The 21,112-nt window shown below is 36.1% G+C and overlaps 1 protein-coding gene across 1 annotated transcript in view; it reads left to right on the plus strand.

The window, feature by feature from the left end:
• NAALADL2 (N-acetylated alpha-linked acidic dipeptidase like 2) overlaps positions 1-21,112 on the plus strand; it is a 1,274,580-nt gene that overhangs the window by 27,592 nt on the left and 1,225,876 nt on the right. The window contains exon 2 of the mRNA XM_086394834.1: positions 3,551-3,659. The gene's annotated coding sequence lies outside the window, so the exon portion shown is untranslated. The remainder of the gene's footprint in view (positions 1-3,550; positions 3,660-21,112) is intronic.

Genomic DNA, 21,112 nt, shown 5'->3' on the forward strand with positions numbered 1-21,112 from the left:
AGTTCTCAAATTTTAGTGTATATTTGAATTGCTTGAGGAGTTGGCAAAATCACAGATTGCTGGCCCCTGTCTCAGAATTTCTGACCTGTTGTCTGGGATGGGCTGTGAGACTGCATTTCTAACAAGTTTCTGGATAATGTCAGTGCAGTCAGTTCAGGGACAAATATTTAAGAACTGGATTATAGAGAGTTGTCTTACTACAATGGTTAAGGCTGTGAATGGCTCAGATATCATCTTGGGCCCATGCTAAAAAACCACTGAGCTAATACACTGATTGGCATACTTATGCTGGACCAGGTAATAAATATTTTAGGCTTGAGGGCCAGACAGTCCCTGTCGTAACTACTCAGTGCTGCTATTATAGCAGGAAAGCAGCTACAGACTATACATAGATGAATGGATGTGGCCGTGTTCCAGTGAAATTTTATTTATGAAAACAGATAGCAGGCTGAATTTAGCTCCTGGCCTATAGTTTGCTGTTCCCTGATCTGTTTCATCCACAAGGGACTTGTACCTTTACCAGCTCATGAATCATCTGTATCCTCTGTATTAGTCAGCAACTATGTGCCCAACTTTGAGCCAGGAGCTGTGGGGGGATATCTAAGAAGTATAAATCTGTTTTTCCTACTCTCCTTCAAAAGATTGGAGTTCAGTGTTGCATCCATCCTTAAAAAAAATTAGAAATTAAATGCCTAGGCTAGAATAGATTTCATGATATATGTAAATCTTAGAGAACAAATAGAAACTAAGCAAAAGAGAGCAAAGTAAATGTCTTAGAAAGGAAGGTCAGCACAAGAAAAGACATGGAAGGAATACTCGGTGTGTTCTTCCAGCAGGCTGTGAGGAGATCTGTGATGTGGAAAGTATTAGAAATGCTGAGTCACAGATGCCATTTAATTAACCCTTGTACATACTCTATATATTGCCACAGTGATAGGTCCTGGGGGCACAGCTAACTAAGGCATAGTCCTTGATGTCAAGAATCTCAGATGTGGATCAAGACATTAAAAAATCCAAAATTCACGTATAATACTTGAAGATTATATGCTTGTTTCATGGTGAATTTTAAATTGATGTTAAACTGAAAATAAAATTTAGGTGATTGACAACAGAGGATTTTTGTTAGTTCTTGATCAGTAGAATCAAGAAGAAAACTATTTTATGAAAAGTCATCCTTCATAATCTCCTAGTAAAATGACAACCTGAAAAAGGATGGTTGTTAATGATATATTAATACCAGAGAAAGTTTCCTAAATTGGAAAAGATTATATATTATGTTGCTCTTTTGTTTGTTTTAATATACTGTGATTAAGAAAACCCAAAATTAGAGTATTAATATGTTTTCATCAAGCCATAAAAACTAAAGACAATTTCCAAAGAGTTGTACCATTTTGTCTTTCTGATACAATGTATTTCATCTGAAAGACTCTGTAGAGAGGAAAAATTCTCTGTTAATAAGTGGGGATTTTTATTTCTGAGATTTTATTCACAAAATATTGGACATAGGGTCTGGATGGAGTCTATTATCAAATAAACTGTCTGGTGGGAGCCGACGGTCAGTGTTTGTGTGAGTATTTGAGTGAGAATCTCCAGGCTTCCTTCTTGTTCCAGTATTCTGACTTATGGTAATATTTGAAACATCCACAAGGAACTAATTCAGGCAAGTTTCTCTAAGAATGTGAGAAAATCACATCTTGAATAATGCATTTCAATAGATGAAACAAGAGTTCATTTCATTTAGTAAACATAATATTGAATTTGGGGTTAGGAAAAGCAAGGGGGATTGATTGAAGGCATTATTTTAGACAAAATGACATGACTTTTCAGCTATCTAGCCCATCCTATACAGTTTAATTTTTAATCAAATGCGGGGATGCAGATGGTAGTTTGCCATCTTATCTAGTTAGATTCTGAGAGGGTTAGAAGGAAAAGTCCTGTGAGACTTGGAATTCCTGTGATTTGTAGCTTGACTTAAGTCTTTTTGTAAGCATGCCTATACCATTTTTATTATGACTCCTTCATTTTCAATGTTTGAGGGATAGTAGAAGCTTACGTTGGTACTAAGACAAGGATTATTTCTTGCACAATCATGCCCATAAATGGAATCTTGAGGTCCTTTTAAATAAAAGTTGAGAATTCAGCAGTGGCCTTCAGTCCTCCCCATTGGACAACCCTTTTATTCACCACAAATGAGATATTCTAAAATGTCCTGACCTATATGCATGAGTGTGTGTATATGTCTATATAGATGATGTATGTCACTAAAATTGAGCCAAGAACTTTATTTGATAATAGGTGAATTTAGAAATCTTATCATTTTTGTATTAAAAAAAGTTTTGTTTTTCTTATCAAGAAGCTTTGAAATTTATGAGAAAAGAAAGTTGGAAGAGGCTTCCAAATTGGATGAATCTATGGGATCTACCTTAAGTAATTTTTCACTGAAAGCAGAAGAAATTTAAGATAAAAATGCAGAAATATTATTTTATTCTATATTTTGGGAGTTAGGTACTTTATGACCCATTATTTCCTATTACAAAAAGCTTAAGGCAGATGTGAAATTTTCAAATGAGGGAGAAATAATTAGGAGAGCAAAAAGAAAATGAACTAACCCAATGATAGGGCAAGATCTTTTTTCCCTAGTCAGAAGTTTATGCAATGCTGCAAGTTGATCTTGGTTGAAGAAAATGATAGCTTATTTTGGGGAAATAATTTTAAAAGGGTGATGAAAACATAGAGTAGCTTTCAGATATCTCAAAGCTAAGATGAAAATATAAAATTGAAGAGGGAAAGTAAAAAAAAAAAGTGGTTCTATAATTACGGAATTATTACTTAATATCAAAGTCTATAATTATAAAATGCAGAATAGCATTTGAAGATACAAAATAATAGGGACAGAGTGCCAATATCCTAAAATACTACAAAATATCAATTAATTATTAAGCACCATGTGAGGAAATGTGCTTTGCATGTTACTATATACAATGTCTCCAATTCTCACAATCATTCAACTGTTTTTATCCCAAATTTAAATTAATATTTAAACAATAACATCAATTACCATGTCACAGAGGTGTTCAACAGAAGAAGCAGGTGTTCAGTCCTAAATGTGCTCTTTCTACTGTGTATTTCTTCCTTTGGTTAATCCCTTCTTTCAACAGACATGAGTCATCATGTCCAGTTATGTGTCTTCTGCTTTATCTTTTATTGTGTTTGGTAGTGCATGGCGCAAGGTAAGTGTCCCACTTAGGCTAGCTAAATTAAGGTATATATATAAACACTTGAAAATGGGAGAAAGATAGGAAAATATTTGTATGTTTGTGTATATATTTGTTCTTGAAATAAAATACTATGATTAAAAATTACTGTCTATTTATGCATTATTGACATCTAAAAAGTATGAAGAATTTCAGGCTACTTACCCTAAAAAGAACTGATAATATAGTTCTGAAAAGCATTAACTAAAGAATAAAATTCAAAAGCCAACTGATAGATTATCTAATACAACTCCCAATTTAAATTGATCATCTTTGTTTTTCTAATTTATGAACAGGAAATGAGTTTTGACTGTTAAGCACCTGGATGAAGAGTCCTCTGTTCAGCTTGTCAGAGTCCTGTGACCTACAAAGACCCTCTGGTTGCACTAGGATCATTCGACTGAAGTAAGATCTAATTGTTTTAATTAGAATATGACTTTTACTCTTGAATCAACTTTTAATAAGATGACTTGGCATATGTCTATAATGTGCCAATAGCTGCTAATTTTGAAAAAGAGAGAAGAATGTGAGCATTATTCTGTGACAAAATCTTATGTATTCCAGTTTCTCTTCATCTTTTATTTCATGGAATTGAGCCCATTTTGGGGGAAGCACTATCTAAATACTTTAATTTCTGTGTGGCAATCAAAATTGGTACAATTTTCTTGCCTTTGAGGTATCAATTGATTTTTATTCAATTGTAATTTTATTGTAAGTAATCAAATTATTCTCTTTTTTAACTTAGGTTGATTCATTATTTTATTTTAAAATCATGACAACAGTGCAGTTTGTGTCATGATATGGCATGTTTTTTGCTTTTCTTGTTTATTCCAAGTTTGTATAGGTCTGATGAACTTGTGGGACATCAGTTTATATATGGCCACATGTAGACTGTGGACTTCCATTTAGGCATTAGAGTATAAAGATACATTTTAAAGAATGTTTATAGTTCTTCCTGGAGAACTCCTATTTTGAGCAGATGATGCTAGTGTATGACTGAAATACTTTTTTTCTGTAAAACAATAGCTGCAATCAATGTTCCACTGCTGGTTCAGGCTTACTATGTAGAAAACTTTAAATGATATGGATGTTGCAAAGGTTCAGAAAATAGCACGGAACCAACAGCTAGGAAATCTGAGGTGATCCAGCATGACCTTCAAAATAGGGAAGGAATTGGCATGAACCATTTCAACCTTCTGACTGTTCTCTAGGTTCTGAAATGAAGGAGTTAGATTAAACAAGGAAAGGTGGCAAATTCTTGAGCCTTGAAGATGAGACATGTAATATATTAATATGAATTGTATGGAGTGGCTGTGTGTGAGACAATAGGAAAGGATGAGTCTATAGGGAGAGAGAGGCTGTGTCTCTTCTAAAGCTGTTGAGGTTCAAGTATTTTAAAGCTGGACAAACAAGTAAATCATCTGGGCTGAGGAAGGGTGAAGCAGAAAGTGGATTGAACTTGACTACTGGATTGAATAAATTCCAAGGTCGTTTCCAACTCAATCTATGTTTGTAAAATTTTGTTTCTATGCAAAACACAATATTGCCTAGCCTTTATTGAGCTCTGTATCTATTCCTTTTTAAGTAATTAAAAATAAATAGGTGAAATAAGATTGAATAGTTTTGGTTTGAATTTCCCTTTGAATTATACATTAGTATTGATGGGAAAGGTGATTTTTGACCATAATAATTCATCAGTTTAATGTTTTATTGTGAGGGTCTTTTTTTTTCTTCTTTATTGTCCTGGAATGAGAACTTTGACTCCAGGACTATAATACAAGCATAAGACATATTTTGTAAATTACCAGTTTAGTAGCTTCTCTCTTTACGAATATTTTCACTGAAAAAATCATGTGAACAACTAAAGGAGAGAAATACCACCTGTTTGGGACTAGTTGGATGATTTTTTAAGAAGTATTTTAAAGTCTTAGTGTCTTTTGATTCATGTTTTAACTAATATTTTAAAACATATTTTATATGGAAAAATAATCATTGTAGTTTAAATAAGTATATTTTCTAACGTAAAATTCTTGTTTCATCAGTTTTACTTTGCAATTTTTTCATTTTTACAACCATGTTATATATTTCTCTGATCCCATTTAAACCCATATTTCAGTTGAGATAAGTATATTTTATCAGACGCTAATGGTAATTACACTACAAGCCTAGTAGAAGAAGGGAAGTGGGCCAAGTCAATATATTCTGGGAGTCTTATCTAATCTCTGTGGCACAATTCAAATCAGAATATATGTCTACAAGAAAATTGAACTCATGACTGTGGGGAGCTATGTGTGTTATCCCAGTGTCAAAGGGAAAATTAGAAAGAACTGGGGTTTTAATGCGTTTAGTTGGGCGCTCTCAACAACTTCTTCTTTCTTAGTTATTTTCATAGTTTTAATTTAATAATCATGTGCATTTGTAGAAGTATGCAAGTTACTTCAGATATGATCATTTTGAGAATGGTTATATTGCATGAGACATGAGATCTTTGAGATAATTTTTTCACTTGTTAGTAGAAATTGCTCCTATGTTAAGATACGTAATTTTGAAATAATATTTTAAAAGGCTTTTGATGCCCTTTGATTGTTGTTATTCTTCAGTTAAGTCGTGTCTGACTCTATGACCCCATGAACTGCAGGGTGCTAGTCTTTCATGTCCTTCTCCATCTCCCGGAATGTACTCAAACTGATGTCCACTGAGTGAGTGATGCCATCCAACCATTTCATCCTCTGGTGTCCCCTTCTCCTCCTGCCTTCAATCTTTCCCAGCATCAGGGTCTTTTCTAATGAGTTGGCTCTTTGCATCGGGTGGCCAAAGCATTGGAGCTTCAGCTTTAGCATCAGTCCTTCTGATGAATGTGCAGGGTTGATTTCCCTTAGGGTTGCCTGGTTTGTGTACCTGATGCGCAGTGAGTCCAAACAAGTGGAAACGTCAGAGTTTGGAGCAGGGAGAGGTTTGTTGCAGGGCCATGCAAGAACCGGTGGCTTGTGCTCAAAGACTCCGAACTGCAGAAGGGTTTCAGCAAAACATTTTTAAAAGTCCAGTCGGGATGGTGGAGGGTAGGGGGAGAGTGTTACAGAGTATGAGTAATCAGTTCTTGCACAGTTCTCTGATTAGTTGATGGTGATCAGTCCTTAGATGCCAAAATGTCTGTGGGCTACATACTCTTGAACATCAAGTAGTTAATTTCTTTCATTTGGCATTAGCTATCTGAAAAAGTTTAGGAAATATGTATAAGATGCTGTTATCTGGGTACTTCAGAGAGACTGTAGCAGAGACACAGGGAGGGGTCTATCCCTAGAAGAACTCATAGAGTCCGACTCAGTTCCACTTTTGTATTAGTTGCTGTAGTCCAGCCATCTTGTCATGTAATGTATTTTCTGTCCATTTCTTTGATAACTGAAAGACTTGCATATTAGTGCCCAAACTGATCAGAACTGGTTAGATCTGTTCTTTGACTGGCCCATTACATCTGACATTAACAAAAAGCGTTAGCTCTTTTTTTCAAACATACTTGATGTCCTCTGAAGGTTGCACATATTGTGGAAAATAAAATAAACAAACAAGTGAAAATGTCAGCAGATAAAATATAAAACAACCTACATGGAGGTTTCTAATAATGTTATTTTATTGTCTTGTCTTATAGAGGCAGTTTGTAAAAAAAAAAATTACCAGTGTGAGCAAGCATTTTTTTTTTTTCCATACTCTTTCAGGAATAAATTCATGTGTGTTTATTTTCAGTGCTTTAGTAACACAGAGTTATGACCAACCTAGACAGCATATTAAAAAGCAGAGACATTACTTTGCCAACAAAGTCTGTCTAGTCAAGGTTATGGTTTTTCCAGTGGTCATGTATGGATGTGAGAGTTAGACTATAAATAAAGCTGAGCGCCGAAGAATTGATGCTTTTGAACTGTGGTGTTGGAGAAGACTCTTGAGAGTCCCTTGGACTGTAAGGAGATCCTACCAGTCTATCCTAAAGGAGATCAGTCCTGGGTGTTCATTGGAAGGACTGATGTTGAAGCTGAAACTCCAATACTTTGGCCACCTGATGCGAAGAGCTGACTCATTTGAAAAGACCCTGATGCTGGGAAAGATTGAGGGCAAGAGGAGAAGGGGACGACAGAGGATGAGTTGGTTGGATGGCATCACTGACTCGATGAACATGGGTTTGGGTGAACTCTGGGAGATGGTGATTGACAGGGAGGCCTGGCATGCTGTGGTTCATGGGGTCTCAAAGAGTCGGACACGACTGAGCGACTGAACTGAACTGAACACACAGAGTATAAGGACAAAGTAGACATTTAGACAACAAACAATCATTTCTATATTATTTTTCTAGATTTTAGAGAATTGACAGCAGATATGTCTAAACTATTGCTTAGATTATGATTCTCAACATGAAGATAAAGTAATGCAAGCTTCTAAATTGAAGTAGTTAATTGCCACCTTTCTTGTATATATATCCCTCATCAGTGATTCTGAAACTAAGACCCCTCAGACTTGAATTCCCTACATGATATGAAAAATGCTCTGACATACATTTAACATGGTTCACCTTTAGCAGTTGACATTTGTTAGTCCTGGCTTTCAAATGAAGTGTTTAATTAAGATCAAAGTGCCATTGTTTTTAATAACCCAGAAAGAATGGGTAGAATTTAAATGTTTTTTTAAAAAACATGACAGTGGATTTAAGAATACTGTCATGCTGTGTGAATATTGCGGTTGTTTGAAAAATTTTATGAAATATTCTTATCAAAATCTAATTTAAGGTTTAATGATGCAGTAAAGTTGAGATGTTCACAAAGAAACTAGAATAATAACAATAAAAATTTAGCCATAGTTGAGTACAATCTAACCAAAATTTTCTGGTCAATTAGATTTGATTGGGTTGAACAGTGACAAACTACAAAGTAATTAGAAATCACGTATTAGTGACTTGCTGGATTCTGGAGACTGTTAAAGGCGTTTTATGCTGCCTGACGTTTACCACCCCTTCCTGAGTCTCTTTAAACTGAAGCAGATGCAATTATCACAATTTTTATTTTTCTTGAGGTTCTCACTAACCTGTTAATAAATGTGATTTGCTGCAGAATTGATTCTCTATTTTATTTTCCTTAAGAGGCAGCCTTTCCTTAGGGTATAGACTAATAAAAAATAAAATAAAATAGGGCAGTTAAATGATCTAACAATAGCATTTCAATGGAAAAATAAAACATAGCGTCACAAATAATCTTCTAACACTCAGAGGCTGTGAATTTCTAACTCAATGGATTGAAATAGACTCTTGCTGATATTCTAGGTTCCATGCAAAGGATAGATAGGGAAGAGCAGTAATGGCAAAAGTCTTGAGGAACTTTTTATAGTCTGTGCATGAGTACTCCCACACCTGCAATGTAATTTCATCTAGATTCTTTAATCTACTCAGAATGAGATTAGCTTTGTTAGGAGAAGACTTATAGTCTATTTCTTTTAAATTACATTTTAATACTATCATTGAAATAGTCTTTTGTTTTGAGCTATACCATGCTTTTGAAATATGTAAAATGCACAAAATAATCTAACTATAATAAATATTTAAATTTCATTGTACCATTTATGGTAGAAATGGTAACTTTTATATTATTAGAATCTGTCCTTGAAGATCAAAATTACATTAACTTTTAAAATATTTTCTTTATGAGTGTTGTATTTATCTCAGAAGACAATTTTGAAATAATGTCTTTTCTATTCTAATGAAACAGAAGAACAGTAATCATATTGGGAATCAAAGGTCAGTCATTAAGAGCTAAGTAATATTTTAAAGGGGAAGATTCCCTAACTCATTAACTTCAGCTTTATACAGATAAATTAATTCTTATTTATCTCATGCCTGATTTCAGAAGTTTTTTGTAAAGCTTTTTTACATAAACTTTTTCGTATAAATTTCAAAGATATCAACTTTTAACCAAACCATATTAATCAGTTTGGCAGCAATTCATTTAGTACTTGATACTGAACTTTATACTGAAAATTTAAACTTGATACTGAAAATTATCTTAACACACAGTGGCTTTATTTCCTTATATAACTGAAATGCATCTGTAACATTTCCTTGCAAATTTGACATAATGGTCTCTTATTAACTTACATGGTATGGATTTCATACTTTGTATGAAGTCCTTTCTTGTCCTTGAAACATCTTTTTATATTTGTGTTTCCAAGAGAACTGTTTCTAAAATTGATTTTTTTTTCAAGCTGAATGTTCATCTTTTAAATAAAAAGTTAATACTGCTGCAAAACTCATTCTCTTATTTCTTTTACTCTTTCTTATATAAAATATTCAACCACAGATAACATGTTAGTATTTTTAAAAATACTCTTTAAAACTTTTCAAAGAGACAATTTCATACAAGTATTTATGTGAATCTGTTATATGCCAGACACTATATTGGCTACAAGAAGAACAAAGTTAATTACGCTGTCCTACTTCCCCTCACAATGTTCACTGTTTAATGGGTGTGCAAATAATTACAAGGTAGTGTGATATTGTAGTGTGAGCATGTAGAAAGCAACACAAAGGTGGGATTGATATTTTTAAACTCCCAAATACTTCCAGTTCAGATCAATCTCTTTGGCTTAGATCCAAATATTAAAATGATTAACTGTTTAGAGAGCCATCTTGTCATACCATTCCAGTCCAAAAAACCCAACATAAAATAGCATAATATAATGTAACACAATTATATCCATGTCTATTATTACTTTAACATTAGCATATGAAAAATAGGCATTTATGAAATTATATAGTATTACATATTATTTACCTTTCTGTTACATAATTATTAGTAAACAAAATTTCAGTAGAATAGTAAAAAATGACAATTAGCAGTAATTAACTGGACTAATAAAAATATAATAATAAAAGCAATATTTTTATGTTTCATTCTTACCTCTGATAGAGCAGTTTATTTTTTGAACTTTTACTGTTTTAAACTTTATAAGCTACATTATTGTTAATCTTTAAGATAAATAAATTTGAGTTTATAAATGAAGAATTTAAAAGCAAAGCTATTAAGTAAGCACATATTACCTCATTTAACACAAAATAACAATTGCACGTTTCTTTCTGTCTCATAATACAGTAAGAGATTTTTACTCTTTATCTTTGCTTTTAATAGAATAATAGCCTCCTAAGATGGTCACTTCCTAATGCCTGGAATTTGTAAATATTTTATGTTACAAGACAAAATGAGATTAAAGTAGAAGATAGAATTAAGGTTGTTAATTAACCCCTCTTTAAGATAGGAAGAATATCCTTAAATGGTCAAGTGGACCCAATGTAGTAATCAAAGGACCTTTAAATGTGAAAGAGGGAGGTAGAAGAGTTAGTGTCAGAGTGATGTGATATATAGATTAAACCAGTCCTTGGTTGCTTTGAAGATATGAGGGACTCCAAGAAAAAGAATGAAGGTGGCCTCTGGAAACCTGAAAATCAAGAAGACAGATTCTTCCCTACAGCATTTAGAAAGGTAAAGTAAACCATGGTAATAGCCTGATTTTTAGCCCTGATGCCTTTATTTTAATTCAGTGAGTGTCATTTCAGAATCCTGATCTCCAGAATGGTAAGAAAATAAATTTGTGTTATGTCAGTAAGTTTGTGATAATTTGTTATGGCAGCAATAGAAAACTAAAATACAATGGGCAAAGTCTAGGTCTTATCTGGACAAGATAACATTCTTTATCTTCTCTGTGGTTTTACAGTATCCTTATAAAAATCAAGAAGGTGATTTTAAATTCCATTTTCCAAATCAAAGCATCTAAGAACAAGAGGAAATTCTTTTTTCATTGTTGATATGATTCAGTTCATCACTTGATATACTGTAAAAAGCATGATTGTTGTTAATGAGGTCTGACAGTCAGGTCTGTGCTGCACTGCTGCTAAGTCACTTCAGTCGTGTCCGACTCTGTGCGACCCCATAGATGGCAGCCCACCAGGCTCCCCCGTCCCTGGGATTCTGCAGGCAAGAGTACTGGAGTGGGTTGCCATTTCCTTCTCCAATGCGTGAAAGTGAAAAGTGAAAGGGAAGTTGCTCAGTCGTGTCCGACTCTTAGCGACCCCATGGACTGCAGCCAACCAGGCTCTGCCGTCCACGGGATTTTCCAGGCAAGAGTACTGGAGTGGGGTGCCATTGCCTTCTCCGGTGCTGCACTAGGCCAGCACATCTATTATCAAAATTTTCTCCTTTTGTTTGCCTACATGGTTGCAACCTCTGATTCAGGAAATGTATCTTTATTTATCTTGATAGAATAATCAGCTGGATGGCAGTGGGTGTGTTTACTCTTGTGGTGTGCTCACAGACTACAGTGTCTACTTTTGACTGAGCATTGGTGTTTTGGGTGGAGATTAAAAAAAAAAAATTGCTTTAGAAGTACTTGCTTGCTTAACCTAGGATTTGCAAAATTTAGGCTCTAAGTGCTTTCATATCCCCTTTTCCACCATGTCCAATGCCAAATCCTTTCTGCCTTTGGTCTAGAGTGCTCTATCTTGGTTACTTTACTTTCTAATCAAATTGTATGTGTCTTTCTAGCTATTATTAACATAATACAGTTGTCTGGATTATCCCAACATTGGTATTATTATAATCCACACATTTCATTATCTGAACTTTTGGCCACAAGAGTTTTGTGGACACAATATTCACAATGCTAAAATTAAATTACTCTTACCTTCAAACAGAGTACATAGTCAGTCCACAGGCAAAAGTGAAAGATAAATGTTAATGCTTACAATTATAATACACTTAGGTTTCAAACATAAGTAACATCACTCAGAGTCTTACAGTGATGGATACTTCATTATTATGAACTAAAATCAGAGTTGGCAGTAACTACTGAAAGTGAATCATCTATACCATATCCATTTGCAGCTAAAAAGAGATTACTTTAAGGCTCAAGTTTTGAGAGGTGCCATATGGATTATGACTAGAAAAGGTCAGTTTTCATTCCAATCCCAAAGAAAGGCAATGCCAAAGAATGCTCAAACTACCACACAATTCCATTCATCTCACACGCTAGCAAAGTAATGTTCAGAATTCTTCAAGCCAGGCTTCAACAGTATGTGAACTGTGAACTTTCAGATGTTCAAGCTGGATTTAGAAAAGGCAGAGGAATCAGAGATCAAATTGCCAACCTCCGCTGGATCATCGAAAAAGCAAGAGTTCCAGAAAAACATCTGCTTCTGCTTTATTAATCAGGAAGATCCTCTGGAGAAGGGAATGGTAATCCACTCCAGTATTCTTGCCTGGAGAATTCCATAGATAGAGAGCCCAGTGGGCTATAGTTCATGGGGTTACAAAGAGTTTGACACAACCAAGTGATTAACATAGAAATGAAGTCAGACAAACCTGAATCATTGCTCACTCTAAGACCAGTGAATAGCTTTAGATATAATTAGTATTCAACATGTCTGAGAATTAGCCTTCTTTGCCATAGCTCAGTTGGTAAAGAATCTGCCTGCAATGCAGGACATCCCAGTTCAATTCCTGGGTCTGGAAGATCCACTGTAGAAGGGATTGGCTACCACTCCAGGATTCTTGGGCTTCCTTTGTGGCTCAGCTGGCAAACAATCTGCCTGCAATGCAGGAAACCTGGGTTCAGTCCCTGGGTTGGGAAGATACCCTGGAGAAGGGAAAGGCTACCCACTCCCATATTCTGGCCTGGAGAATTCCATGGACTATACAGACCATGGGGTCACAAAGAGTTGGATACTTTCACTTTCCCATAGATAGGATTATAGTATATTTTCTTTCTTGGTGTATTCCACTAAATTGATCAAACCCAGAGCATAGTAATCATCACATTACATTGCTTAATCCCCTTTCAGTAATTCACTAAGTCCTAAGACATGTTTTAAATTAATTTTTCATTTCATTTTATAAATATGGAATACCTTCCTATAACTCCAAGAAGTATAAATATTAAAAGATGTACAGAGAAAAGTTTGTCTCCCTGCTACCTGGTCCCCAGTCTTTCCAGTGTCCACTCAGGCTAAAGCAGTTATTACTATGATCAATTCTATATGCATCTTTATGAATATACATGTGAAGACGATAGCATTTTTTAATTCTGTCTTCCTTGCCACAAATCATCATCATTTGAAAAAGAGATGAATGGTCACCATATTGCAGTCAGAGGTCCTTAGCAATTCTACAATGCATCTGGGTAAATATTTGCCAGCCTATTACCTTGAAGTTAGGGGGGAAAAATAGTAGATTGAAATAAGTTGAATTAAGTCCTAGGTCCATTCTTTGGGTAGAACTCCCCAGTGTTTGTCCTCTATGGATTTTGAATTTTTAGCTTTACCTTCTGGAAGGATCTTTCATTTTTATTATCCTCCTCTGTTATGTAAAGAAGGTATTGGAAAGTATTCACTTATTGGTGGCTGAGCACCTTTCTTAGCCTGCTTCCTTCCAACAGAAAGTTAGCAACTTAGTTCTCTTTTACCTGTCTCATCTAGTCATAGTCACTTTGCAGATACAACTCTCTCAAAACTTTTTTGCCCCCGAGTATGTTTGATCTCAGCCAACCGGATATGCTGGAAGTCAGTTGACTCCCTTAGGTAGTCTATGCACACAATCATATTTTTATGTTGTCTGTAGTTAGTAATAATTTTACCTCTTCCTTTCCAAAAATTTATTTATGATTTTTTAAAATTTTAACTTTTTTGACTTATGTGTCCAGTACAGTGTTAAGTAATACTGATAACTGGGAGGTTTTCTTGCTTTTGATTTTGTTAATAATGCTTCTGATGTTATCTTACTAAACATGATAGTATATTTGGGCTAAGTTAGATATCAATAACCTCAGATGTACAGATGACACCACCCTTATGGCAGAAAGTGAAGAAGAACTAAAAAGCCTCTTGATGAAAGTGAAGGAGGAGAGTAAAAATGTTGGCTTAAAGCTCAACATTCAGAAAACTAAGATCATGGTATCTGGTCCCATCACTTCATGGCAAATAGATGGGGAAACAGTGGAAACAGTGTCAGACTTTATTTTTGGGGGCTCCAAAATCACTGCAGATGGTGATTGCAGCCATGAAATTAAAAGACACTTACTCCTTGGAAGGAAAGTTATGACCAACCTAGATAGCATATTCAAAAGCAGAGACATTACTTTGCCGACAAAGGTCCGTCTAGTCAAGGCTATGGTTCTTCCTGTGGTCATGTATGGATGTGAGAGTTGGACTGTGAAGAAGGCTGAGTGCCAAAGAATTGATGCTTTTGAACTGTGGTGCTGGAGAAGACTCTTGTGAGTCCCTTGGACTGCAAGGGGATCCAACCAGTCCATCCTAAAGGAGACTAGTCCTGGATGTTCATTGGAAGGACTGATGCTGAAGCTGAAACTCCAGTACTTTGGCCACCTCATGCAAAGAGTTGACTCATTGGGAAAGACCCTGATACTGGGAGGGATTGGAAGCAGGAGGAGAAGGGGACGACAGAGGATGAGATGGCTGGATGGCATCACTGACTCGATGCACAGGAGTTTGGGTGAACTCCAGGAGTTGGTGATGGACAGGGAGGCCTGGCGTGCTGCGATTCATGGGGTCGCAAAGAGTCGGACATGACTGAACGACTGAACTGAACTGAGATATATTATATAAAGTAAATTCTCATCAGTTCTATTTTACTGACTACTTAATTCAAAATGGTTATTGAATTTTGACAAATGGCTTTAAAGGGAGTAAAGTATTTTTCTGAAATCTATTAATTTGCCAAAAAAATTGTAGATTTCCTAATATTGAAAATTCTTAAATTCTTGGAATAGACCTTACTTGGTCATGGTGTAATGTTATTTTTGTGTACACCTAGATTTTATTTGCTAATAACATTGGATTTAGGGTTTTTGCTTTTATATTCATAAGTGACATTGACTGGGTTCCTATGTGTGGATATATGCAGTCTTTGTTGGACCAGGATGTTCTCTTCACTACCCTACATTCTGGAGTGATTTTAGAAGCATTGAAATTGTTTGCTCTTAAAAATAAAAAAAATTCCACATAAAACCATCTGAGACTGCTGCTTTTGGATTTCTCTATTGACATATTTCTCTATTTCTTCTATACAAATCTGTATTTAGATTTTTCTGTCTCTTCTGAAGTCAATTTTGGCAAATTATGTTGTCTCAGAAAATTATCAATTTTATCTAAATTTTCAAGTTTACTCATAAAGTGTTTAACAACATAGCCCATTAGATAGATTCTTTTAAATATATTCTGACTGTGGTTATTTATCTTTTATCATTTATTTTGTATGTTTCTACTTTATTCCTTTTTTAAAAAAAAATTAGGCTCACTAGTGATTTTCTTCTTTTGAAATAACTGCTTTTTAAATTTATTTATTAATTTTGCTATTATTTTTGCTTTCTTATTTTCTGCTTTTTCTTTTCTTAATTTGTTCCCTTTGCTTCAGTATAATTTGACATTTCTTTTATGAACACTTGAAGTAGATTTTCAATATATTATTAGAGATTTTTATGAATAATATACTTAATAATTATCCCTTAAGTAACATGTTTAACTTTTAAGAACTATATTTTGTAGGAGGAGTAGGAGTTACATAGTCCATACTATATATATATATATATCTATATATAGTTATCTCCTCACCGCCGACCTTCCTGACCTTCAACGTGGGATAGCTTCTCTAGGCCCTCCTGTGCCCGCGCAGCCACGGTGTGGGGTTGGTCCACTTTGGCCAGCTCATGAGAAGAGTTGACTCATTGGAAAAGACTCTGATGCTGGGAGGGATTGGGGGCAGGAGGAGAAGGGGACGACAGAGGATGAGATGGCTGGATGGCATCACTGACTCAATGGACGTGAGTCTGAGTGAACGTTGGTGATGGACAGGGAGGCCTGGCATGCTGCAATTCATGGGGTCACAAAGAGTCGGACACGACTGAGCGACTGATCTGATCTGATCTGATATATAGTTATATATATATAGATATATAGTTATATATAGAGGCATAAAGCAGCATGGCATATTTTGCTAGAGCAAAACATTTGAATGGGATACTACTGTAGATTAAACTGAGCCAGATTATAGAAGGGCTCTTTCCAGATTTATTTCTGTATACTCTGATATTCTCTAGGCCAGGATACTGGAGTGGGTAGCCTTTCCCTTCACCAGGGGGTCTTCCCAACCCAGGGGTGGAAAGTGGGTCTCCTGCATTTACCAGCTGAGGCACAAGGGAAGCCCAAGAATACCAGAGTGATACCCTATCCCTTCTCCAGTGGATCTTTGCAACCCAGGAATCGAACCATGGTGTCCTGCATTGTAGGCAGATTCTTTACCAACTGAGCTATCAGGGAAGCCCTTTTTCACTCAAGGGATATAACACTCTCATTAATAATGGCTGCTAAGTCAGTTTTTCATGACTTACATCACTTAGCCCTCACTACCATTCTTTGTGAGAGGTTTTATTATCTTTATATTTTGCAACAAGGAAACTGACACTAAGAAAAGGTAAGTGCCTCTTCCAAATTTATGTAACTACACTATGGCAGAGCTAACACTTAAATTAATTATTACCTTTAACCATTGAATCGAGACTTTTTGAGTATGTGGTAATGATCTTCTCCATTTTCTCAGAAATCTGATCAAATTAAGATTCAAAAAACTTTTGCTTTTCTTAGTTTGGTACACATTTTTGTTACATTAGTGTGAAAGGCCAGATATCTTCTCTCAAAATGTTTGAGCTGCCTCTTCTTGGCTTTTGCCCTAACTACATAACAGTCTGCCTTTGAATAATCCAGTTCTGCATACTTGAAGATAATTTAACAGAGAGAGCAAAGAATCTGGTAGGTCTTGAGAGAAGTAAGATATATTTCCTATTTCTAATGACTATTAGAAATTATTTTCTTATAATACTTATTTTATAAAACTGCAAAGTGAATAGTTCACTCTTGGGTTTAATAATCCTCATCAGATTAAGATATTTGCCTGATACATAATAGCTAGAATTTCTAATCAGAATATCTGTTTCTCCATAGTTATCTTATAATGTCTGTAATTCCACTTGCTAATATGGTCCCCAGTATGAGTCTACATATGCACTACTCTGCTGTTGCAATTTCTAAGCAGTAAATTTGTTCATAGGTCCATTGTGTAGGCTGAGGTTTTAAGGCTGTAGCCTGCTGTGTTTATTGACCTATTTCTTAATAATTCCATACAGGCAATCACACGATTCACAAACTTGGAGGGAAGAAGCACACACATTACCATCATCAGGAGATTGAAGTAGCCATGCGTTCAGAGGCTATACTAAGAATTTTAGCCTCGTTTGTGTTATGTAGAATCATTGTGAAGCACCACAGAGAGACTTTTAAACAAATCAAAATTACAGCTTTCTTGCTCTAAAACATAAATATTTCTTTAAAGAATCCTTTTGGTGTTTGCCTAAGGTTGTTTTCCCCTTCAGTTTGAATAGGATGTGAGATTTTCTAAGTCCAAATTAGGTGATTAGCCAAGCAGTATTCAGTAACATTCAGTCTTTGCTCTCAAATGTGCTTTTTCCACTGCATGGCTCTGCGGAGTGTCTGGACTTCTGCTATGAATTCCGCACCAGGCAATGTTCAGCTATTCTGATGTCACCTCTGCTCCATCTACTGGAATAATGGTTTTTACTACGTACATTCTTTAGCAAAATCACTATTTTCATAATGGCTTTTTAAGAAACTTTGTCAAAAATCTGGTGCCAAAGGGCATTAAAATTATTGTTAAATTGAGAAAACTCAGAGCAGACTTAAGATGAAACTACTGAATTAATCCTATTCTTTTGTGCTCAAATATATGAAGCAGTTTTTTCTTTAGTCTTAGAAAGATAGAGCACTGTTTTGCACCGAGGGAGAAACTTAGGCATGAGAGCAGAAAAATAGGTGAATTTTGAAATACGGTTGGTCCTGCAGGGTTGAATTTGTTCAGATTCCTGATCTCACAACCTCAGTGAGCTATTTGTTCTCAGATATTCCCTGACCTCTTGTTTCTCCTTGTCTTTGTCCATGTTGTTCTTTCTTCTTAGAGCCCTTTTCTCAACTTTGCTTACTTGGAAAACTCCTATCTCCCATTTTTCAAGATTCCTGACAGTTCTTTTCTATTTCCTAATACCCTTTGGCAGAAAAAAAAAGACCTCACTTCTTTGTGTTCCCACAGTATCTCAAATCTATTTCTGCTTTTGCATTTTTCACAAAATAATTATCTGTATACATATCTGTCTTCCTTCATAGCGTCAGAATGCCTTTACGGGAATAGAACTGTGTTATTACCTTCTCTGATCAGCTGCCTTTGTTAAGGGGGGTAAGTTCTAATACTTGGAGATGACTTTGCTTGAAAAGCGTTTGGATAGAAATACTCAAAACCAGAGAAGTTAAGCGAAACACCTTTGTTCTGCATAAGAATAGCTAAATATTTTGGGTGGGTGATAACACAGAGATCAAATACAGGGATTTCATGGCTGAGGCAGCCAGTTAGCAAGGCTGGGGCATCAATGAGGACTGGTAATATTGCAGAGTAGTCTGATTAAGATGCTTAGCCAGAGAGAATTTAGACATGACTTCAGAGCATGCTGGAAGTGGGATCCTATGGCATGTGAAATGCTTATCTTTTCCTCTGACTTTTCTACAAAATAGTTTACCATTGATTTTTGCTGCTATCGCATATTTTTTTGGAAACAACAAGAGGTGCTATATTTTTCTTTTAGGTTGGCCTGGGGGGTAAGCAGAGATTACATGTCTGGGGATAGCCAGACCTCTAGTTCACAGTGAAAACCTCAGAATTGGCAGAAATACCTGGGACATGCTGGTATTCAAGGAGTAGATGAATAAAGGAATGGATGATGAATTCTTAGCAAAATGCAGGAGGAGCCAGTAGAGTAATTGATGTTACCTTTGTTTTCAGAAATTATAATTTCTTTAAAATTAGCAAGGGAGGGAAAAAGTACATACTAGCCTGAAAAGTTACTACCATTGTTCCTTGAAGCTATAGGAAGCTGGGTCTACAAGTTGGCACCCTCACGTGCCTCTGGACCATCAGCAGCTCACAGTAGGGACCAACAAGGGGCCTTGTCCTGTTTCCTTTCAGTCCTCAAAAAGGAGACGATCACAGTGACCCAGTTTGACATTTTAGAATCTCTTCTCATCCTCTTGATGAAATGCATATCTCCCCAGGGTACAATATAGTTTATGTTTTTTAAGGAGGCAGCATGATTTAGCGAAAGACAACAGAGGAAATATGTTTAGTTCCTTGTACCAATACCTTCTCACCTTCATTAATTATTAATGGAATGCTGCTGCTGCTGCTGCGTCGCTTCAGTCGTGTCCGACTCTGTGAGACCCCATAGACGGCAGCCCACCAGGCTCCACCGTCCTCGGGATTCTCCAGGCAAGAACACTGGAGTGGGTTGCCATTTCCTTCTCCAATGCATGAAAGTGAAAAGTGAAAGTGAAGTCGCTCAGTCGTGTCCGACTCTTCGCGACCCCATGGACTGCAGCCCACCAGGCTCCTCCGTCCATGGGATTTTCCAGGCAAGAGTACTGGAGTGGGGTGCCATTGATGGAATAATAACATATAAAACTAGTAAAGAGCTAGGGATGTAGTAGAGGCTCAGTGATCTTTCTCTTTCCTCCCTTATCGTTGGCTGTGCCATTGGCATAAGAAGTCATCAGATACGTCAATGGTCAAGGTCGAGAGAGTGGGTAAAGTACATTCACAGGAGCACTTAAGCGTAGCATCCTGGACACAGAACAAGTACTGAAGAAGGTGGGGCTCAGGCTCCGAAAACAGACGTTGCCCCTTGCCCAGTGTTGCCTTGTGCTTGCCTTTGGGGTGGCCTTTTGCCGTGTTGTCATCAGCTGCTTAGCAGCGAAGGGAAACTGTCCAGGAATACCAGCTTCATGCTCGTCCAGTCCCTGCTTAACCTATGGAGATTGCTATAGACTGAATATGTGTCCTTTAAAATTTGTATGTTGAAATCCTAACCCCCAAGTTAATGGTGTTAGGAGGTGGGAACTTTGTGGGACCCTCATGACTAGGTCATGAAGGTAGAGCCCTGATTATTGGGATTCGTGCTCTTATAAAACAGGTGCCAAATACCTAGCTCATCCCTTCCACCATGTAAAGATACAAAGAGAAAGTGTTGTATATGAAACAGAAAGCTGGCTCTTTACCAAGCACTGAATCTGCTAGTGGCTTGATCTTGGAATTCCTAAGCTCCAGAGCTGTGAAAAATTCCTGTAGTTTATCAGCACCCCCATCTGCAGTATTTTGTTACAGCAGCCTGATTGGACTACGACAGAGACCCTTTCTTATTGTTGGATGGCTTAATGGTCTTGTCTTGTAATGAATATTTGGTTTGTCTAGGATGGGTTTAACAACTTATTTTCATTTGCATCATGAAAAGGCATACTTTTTCATGCTGCTGCATCAATTAGTTTACTAAGAATGGAACTCAAATAACATTTTACAATGAGATTAATTGCTGTTCCCTACTGGGCATTATCCAGACAGTGTTCTTTATCGATAAAAATGCCTATGTCCATAATTTAGAACAGATTTTAGAAAAATATGTGTATGCAAATCAGGGTGCCAGCAAACATTCTATCTAGTTATAATGGAAGTACTTTCATCCATATATTTTTTTCTTCTGGTGGTAGAAAACATAAGATTTGTTTCTCAAGAAATTTATAATTAACTAGAAAATCTGTTTTGCATTTTTGCTACTGAAATTATTTGTGTATTTGGCAACTGAGATTAGTCTACTGTTTGCATTACTTTGTAATGCCTACACTCAATGCTGTGTTGTCAATTTGCATTCAGTCA

This window comes from Bos grunniens, chromosome 1, assembly GCF_055505025.1.
Source record: "Bos grunniens cultivar Pamir isolate PY7600 chromosome 1, Bosgru_T2T1.0, whole genome shotgun sequence".
NCBI classification, from domain to species: domain Eukaryota; kingdom Metazoa; phylum Chordata; class Mammalia; order Artiodactyla; family Bovidae; genus Bos; species Bos grunniens.